The sequence below is a fragment of the Lolium rigidum genome, chromosome 7, assembly GCF_022539505.1.
Source record: "Lolium rigidum isolate FL_2022 chromosome 7, APGP_CSIRO_Lrig_0.1, whole genome shotgun sequence".
Classification (NCBI taxonomy): domain Eukaryota; kingdom Viridiplantae; phylum Streptophyta; class Magnoliopsida; order Poales; family Poaceae; genus Lolium; species Lolium rigidum.
In genome coordinates, this window is record NC_061514.1 from 202,368,470 (window position 1) to 202,375,491 (window position 7,022).

At 46.7% G+C, this 7,022-nt stretch overlaps 1 long non-coding RNA gene across 1 annotated transcript; it reads left to right on the forward strand.

The window, feature by feature from the left end:
• The first annotated feature begins 3,281 nt into the window (after window positions 1-3,281).
• Window positions 3,282-6,747, forward strand: LOC124675288. Its single transcript, XR_006993239.1, has 2 exons — window positions 3,282-3,759; window positions 3,832-6,747. It is a non-coding gene; the product is annotated as an uncharacterized LOC124675288 (long non-coding RNA).
• The last annotated feature ends 275 nt before the right edge of the window (window positions 6,748-7,022 follow it).

The following is a 7,022-nucleotide window of genomic DNA, read 5'->3' on the forward strand; positions in this document are numbered from 1 at the left end:
TCCGCCCCGAACAGAAGGTTGGCACATTGCTAGTATGGAGGGTTGGAAGTATTTTTCATTTCCACTCCCTCCCTGGCTGAAAGTTACGTTGCCCTCCTATGCCATATGGTGATCATCTCCGACAAGGGGGTGGAAATTTTAAACCTATCATGCGTGCGCTATATTCCTTAAAACGGAGCTACATTGCTGCAAAACAGGTGGAGCTTTAAGGAACACTCCGCACCATGAGCTACCGTGACTTAAGTGCTTCATGGTGCGGAGCTTGCCGTGTCATCGCCGAGTCTGCCATCTTCCTGAAGGTGGATGTTGCGATCTGAATGTAAACACGGTGCTACATTGCTGCAAAACAGGTCTCCCCTATGATACTGAACTAATTCGTTTCCTTATTCGACATGATGTTGCTGCAAGCCTGGAACATAGAATGTCCAGTCAATGCCGACTTTCATGTTTATCAATGACGGCGATGTAACTCGGGACCGGCAATGGTTGGACTGTGGGAGGAAAGACGACACCCTAGGCATGATCATCAGCCTTATCGGTTCTGCATCCGGGGTAAGAGCTATATCGGTTATCACCTGGGGTCGTAGTCACCACTGCCGTCGGCTTGGCTTGGTTATGAGTTATGACTGAACTTTGTGTCGGTTCAGTCTAGAGTTGAACAATTGAGACTGAACTGAGGCTGAATTTCAGATGCGTTGCACAGGTTGTTTATCAAATTCCTGATGATTACTACTACTACAAGCGATCAAGAGTTTGGATCTGACTAATTTTGTCCGAATGTTAGTACCGCTAAGCAATATGCTGCTGCCAATCTTGTGTCAGAGATGCTGTTCGGGTCGAGTTGTTCCTTGCTAAGAGCATGTCTAGCAGGCCCTTTACTTTTCTTCCCCGTATTTCGCCGTTTTTTTGCCCCGTATAAAAAATCTGGTCGTAGATGCACCGCTCCGTCTAGCAGAACCCGTATTTGACCCCGTATATTTGAAAATTAAAACCCCGGGAAACTTGTTCATTCATAGTTCGTCGATCATACATAGGAATCGACGTACCTACATACAAAATGCGCGATCAAGGATCGCGACTTCTAGTCGGAGAGGTCGATGATGTAGCCGTCGGCCTCCGCCTCCGCCTCCCGCGCCTCCGCCTCCTTCACGGCGGCGATGGCCGCCGCCCTATCTTTCTCCTCCGCCCTCTTCCTCTCGTCGGCGTCCTTGAGGGACTCTGCAATCGCCTTCAAGAAGGCGGGGTCCTGGTTCTCGTCTTCCTCCTCCTCCTCGCCGGCGAGCGGAGCACCTCCGCCGCTGGTGCTCCCGATGGTCGCCCTCCATGCCTCGTCCACCCGGCGGCGGCGCTCCCACTCGGCGCGCCACGCCTCGAACTTGGGGCCACTCATCGGCTTGAGCGGCGGGTCCTCGTCGTACCAGCGGCCGCCCCGCGTGAAGTCACGCAGCTTCGGCGGGACGAACGGGCCGCCGTCGTACTTGCAGGCCGCGCGGCGGCTCCCGGCGGCCGATCTTTTGCATTGCACACGCCAGGCGTCCTCCACGTTGTCCGGCGAGCGGGATCGCTTCGATCCGCTCGCCGGGGAGGCGGTACTGCGGCGGCGGGAGTCCATGCCGGAGATGGGGTGGAATGCGGCGCGGGGGAGCGAGGAATTGCTCGCCGGACACTACACCACAACACTACATTTCCGACCAACGTCGGTTGGGAAAAGTCAGTATAGATGTCGGACTATCGGTCGGGAAAAGTACTATCGAACTGTTGGTCGGCAATAGCTATTATACACCGACCGATAATCGGTCGGAAATGTAAAAAATACCGATGTCTAACTATCGGTCGGGGAAGCACCTATGGCTGTCCAACCATCGGTCGGCAACGAACCCCGACCGACCAGTGGTGGCTAACTTAGACGAGACAGTCTCGTGTGGGCGCGCGAGGGAAAATCTAACTGTCGAAACGCGCCTAAAATTTAGGACGATGCTACACGGTGCTATAGCACCGGTTAGTCTTCCGGAGTGCTCCCCTTGTCTGAATCTAAAATTTTCCTAAAATAGCAAGTTGACAGCGACGGGCGAGGTCTTTCCCGTCCAAAATTGTCGTCTACCAGAAAACCCCACTAATCACAGGCACTGGTCCCCCCGTCTCCCAAAAGGAAAGAAAAATTCTGGCCCTTCTCGTTCATTCTTGCTAAAAAAAAATTATCTACCGCTGCAAAAATTACATTCTCAAAAACAACAGATAACAGATACTTTGTGGTATAGTTGGGATGTAAAAATTGCAGTGACGCATGAGAAAAGACATAAAAAAATACATCCATGTACCGAAACTGGGATCACAAAACATACTAGTGTTTGACACCTTGATCCATTCGACAGTTTGGATGTAGAAAAATGTCAAAAGTTACATTCCGAAGTCGTAAGTCTCATCTAGAATTGTGGAAAAATTACATCTCAAACCATCATTATTTCGGAATGTAAAAAATATAGGAAAAGTACATCCAATTCCAAAAATATACATCCAAAACTGGGAAAACAATTGCTACAGTTACATCCATTTACAATATTGTTTCCAGAATTGAGATTTTTTTTAGAAAAGTACATGATCCCACTACAAAAAATTACATCCGTTATGATAGCTCACCAATTTGTAGCTCAAAATCTGCCCAAATCGACGGGATCTGGAGGTACCTGATCTGGCCGACGCGGTGGAGATCCGCCGCAAGGAAGACGGCGTCGAGCGCCGCCTCCATCGGGGCCGGGCGGGTGAGTAGCCGGCGAAGGTCTGGCGCACCGGGCCGGGCAGGTGAGTCGCCGGCGAAGGACGGGCGCGCCGGGCCGGGCAGGTGAGTCGCCGGCGAAGGACGGGCGCGCCGAGCTGGGCGGGTGAGTCGCCGGCGAAGGTCGGGCGCGCCGTGGCCGGGCGGAGGAGTCGCCGGCGGAGGTCGAGCGCGCCGGGGCTGTGCGGGCGCGTCGTCGGATGAGCACCACCACCACCTCTGGTGTTTCTAGAGTTTGGAGACGGAGATGCAAATGAGCACCACCACGATCCGTGAATTTATTTCGTGATGCCTGGCCACACGTGGACCACAAACGTCCAGAAAAGCAACCGCTTTAGGTACACCGTTAGATGAAAATCGTGAGGCCCGGGCGGGGAGCACCCTGTAACACAACACAGTGCCCTGGCAGTAAATAGAATTTGGGTAAAATTTAGCCTAAAGCCCGCGACTCTCTCAAAATATTTCGCCCGCAACCGCGCGACTACTTATCCTCTCAGCGCGTACCAGAACCGCTGGTCAGAAAAAAAAAAAACTCAGCCCACATGCTCGGTATCTCCGCCGCCTTCTTCCCAGCCGGCGGCCCCGCATGGCCGCATAACGTCCGGCGAGGGTGCTTCCCCAGATCTTCCGGTCGTCCTCATCTTCCCACGCCCCCTCACCTTCCGGCCAACCCCGTGGTCGCGTACGTCTTTGCCGCCCCCACCACGCCGGCACAGGCCACCAGTCCACCACACGGCAGATCCAGATGGGATCCGCAATCTGACTCGCAGTACCGTCGCAGCAGCATGCAACGGAGACCATTGCCGTTGCTGCAGACCATCCGGAAGCAGTGTGCCGGATCCCGACGCCACGGCCTCTGCGAGTGCCTCGCCGGCAAGTCGAGCGCCGCCTCCTCCGACGAGCAGGCCGTCCACTGGCGCCAAAGGGAAGCCCCCACCACCTTCAGAGCGTTGCCCTCTACCAACACCGCAACGGGATTTTGACTAGTAAGTTTTGATTTTCTACCATAATTTTTGTTGCTTTCTGATTGAAAACTGCTAGATTAAATACCGTAACAGCTATTTCAGGTGTATTTTAGAGCGAATTCGGGTTGATGAATGTTCCATTAGGCAATATCATATTTGAGTGGTATTACAGGAAGTAATCAGGATCTGATTATGCAGCTATGGAAATAGCCGTTTCCAGTATGCAGCTATGGAAATTCTCGAGCTAAAGATGTGAGGTCAGTAAGTGGTCGTGTAGAGAAAACGAGTTTGTGATGCGTTGTTATCTGTGCCTCATATTAGTCAGACTGTTCCTTCTCCAAAGTAATTACATCAAAAACTATAAATTGTAACGTAGAGCTCTTACACCAAATGGTAAAGATAATGTTGAGTTTTGGAGGTGTCATGAATCTGTAGAGATGCCTTTCCTTAAAACAAAAAAAGCCAAGATATTTTAGAACAAAGGATGTAACGTGTCTTAAATGCTAGGACTAAAATTGTGTCTTTTTATATGGATGAGGTTAAGTACTTTTTACTCTGCAGTGGCCCAAATAGGACAGTACATTCTGCAGAAAGACCTCATAGATGCGGCTGAAAGCACCCTGGATGGAAGGAAAATAGTCTGTTGCATGGCCATCTAGCAAGGTATTATCTCCACTTAGCTCGTATTGTTTGATGTGTGATGCTGCTATCTTAGATTCTTAGTCATGCGAAGAAGGCCATAGTTCATGTATTTACTTGTACAAAATGAAATATCTTAGTCATGCGAAGAAGGCCATAGTTCATGTATTCTTAGTCATGTGAAGAAGGCCCATAGTTCTGTATTGACATGCTCAATTGACTGCATGATGAAGTTGGCCACTGGGGCTTGAACAAACACTCTTATGTCGCAAAGTAAGACTTTCCTCCTAATAATTCTGGTCATTGTCATCCCAAACAGGTCCAACTGTAGCAAAATCACAACTTGTTGGAAAGGGATGTGTACTTATGTACATGATATCAATATTTAGTCATTAGAGGAGTTATGATGCACCACTATGTAGGCATAAAAAACATTCTAATTTTGTAAAGCTGAGACTTTTAATATCCTAGATTTTGCAAAAGAAACCACCTATTAATGTTCAGTTGCTGCTGGCGCGTGCTTGCTGTTGTTCAGTTTGTGCTGGCGCTGCCTATTAATGTTCGGCTTTGTTAGATTTAATTTGATCATAAGCTGCAAAAATATATTTAATTTGATCATCTAATGTTGAGAATATATGATACTAATGACATGTGACTGAACTGCATAAATTTTATTATAGAATATAAGCTTGACGGAACTGCATGCCCCTAGAGTTCTATAATATATCGCTCTAATCCTGTAGTGTCCCACAGGCTTCAGCGCAAGTACGCCCAGTAATTTCTTTCTTCTTATTCCTTAGTTTATTAAAGTGTTTGCCTTCAGCTTTTCTAACACGCCTTATGTAGTTTTACCAGATTGCTCACAAAATAAACAAACTGTTTGCATTCGTTTTTATTTCAGTTCTATCACTTCATTCTCCCCTTGGTTTATCTATCTAGCAACCATATGATTGTATAATAAATCATCCGCAGATCCCAGTCTGAAGTACTTTTTTTATCTATGATTTCTTGCCTATGAAGGTAATAACAAAGATGTGGAACACGCACATACATATTACACTAATTTTGGTTAATGTCTTCAATTTCGCTGGAAACTAAAATTGTGACTAGATAGATCATCTTGATGCTACTCTGAATGTACTATTTGAGCTAGCACGGGCAATGGCTAAAGTGTCTTTAATTTACTGGAAACTAAGGCTGTGATGCCAAATGAAGCTTGTGCTAAAGCTGTACTACTGTAGGATATTTTGTGGAAACAAAGGCACGTCAAGCTAGTGAACAAAGCCAGCCATGCCAGATATCAATGAATAAAGTGCCACGAACAAATGAGAGCTAGCTACTGATCTTAAGTACTCCCTCTGATCCTAAAAAAATGTCTGATGGTACATTTAGCATAAACAACCTCGAAAATTATTTGGTCTCAACCCGCACTCCACCAAATGCACTGATCAGGAAAGGGATAGGGACACTGTAGCTGGCTGGCGCGCGTGGAGAATGGGGCCATGGGCACACTTTGAAGTCTGACCTGGGCAGACTCACGCGGGGGCATCGCGCGGCAAGGGGCGCAGGCATGCGCGCGGCGTAGACTCCGGCAGGAACGACGGCAATATGCATTGTTTTAGAAGGATTTAATTATAAAAAGTAATTGTACTAACTGTTGGACACTTTTTTAGGATCGGAGGGAGTAGAAGATACCTTAGATGAAATTGCATTTCTAGCGGCTATCACTTTCATTTCTATTAGTTTTTAAATCTGAGCATGGACAATACGCTAGCTAACAGTAGCTATAAATCAGGGCCGATTACTATGATGTGGTATGTCACAAACATGAGTGGTGTACTAGTAGTTCTGGCATTTTCCTAAAAAAAAGTTCGGCTCAATGTAGTCTATTTATGTGTGTACTGTTGCACGAATTTGATGTACTAGTAGGTTTTGATTACTATGATGTGAGTTATCTTGTGAATGAATATTAATACTGTCATGCTTGTATAGGTGAAGTGTGCCAATACAAATGATGTTAATTGATGTGCACATCTATGCTTTATACAATTTACTGCAATAACATTGTCTTTACATAGATCGGGATTGTTTTTCCTTTTGTAGGAAATACATGCAACATGTGGTGAAACCGGTGGTTCACGTCAATGATATTTCTGTAATGGGAGTCGTTGGATACATCCTTTACCCATTGTTTTGTAAACCTATACCGAGTATTGGCACTGAACAATACCTTTTTCCTATATGCCTTTGGTTTATGAGAAAATGGATGGTAATTATGTTGATAAGAGATGAACTATTTGTATGTGAGAATTAATTGTTTTGTTTTGGCATTGGGTTTAATATTTTTGGAGGGCATGCACGTTACTCTTATGAAATATGTATTTGTCTTGGATATTGCTCAGTACAAAATTTGGGACCTGATTGATATTGCATTGATAAAGCACAATGCCAAATATGCGAGTGTATTAAATGTTGGTCGGCAAAACCACTGCTATCAGATTGTTGGTCGGGGAAGTTGAATGGCAGGGGCAACAGAATGTCGGTCGGCAAGAAATAGACCAACCAACTGTTGGTCGGTAAAGAATTGCCGGTTGGCAAAGAGTACGTCGGTCGGCAAAGTACCACATAGCTGACTAACTGTTGGT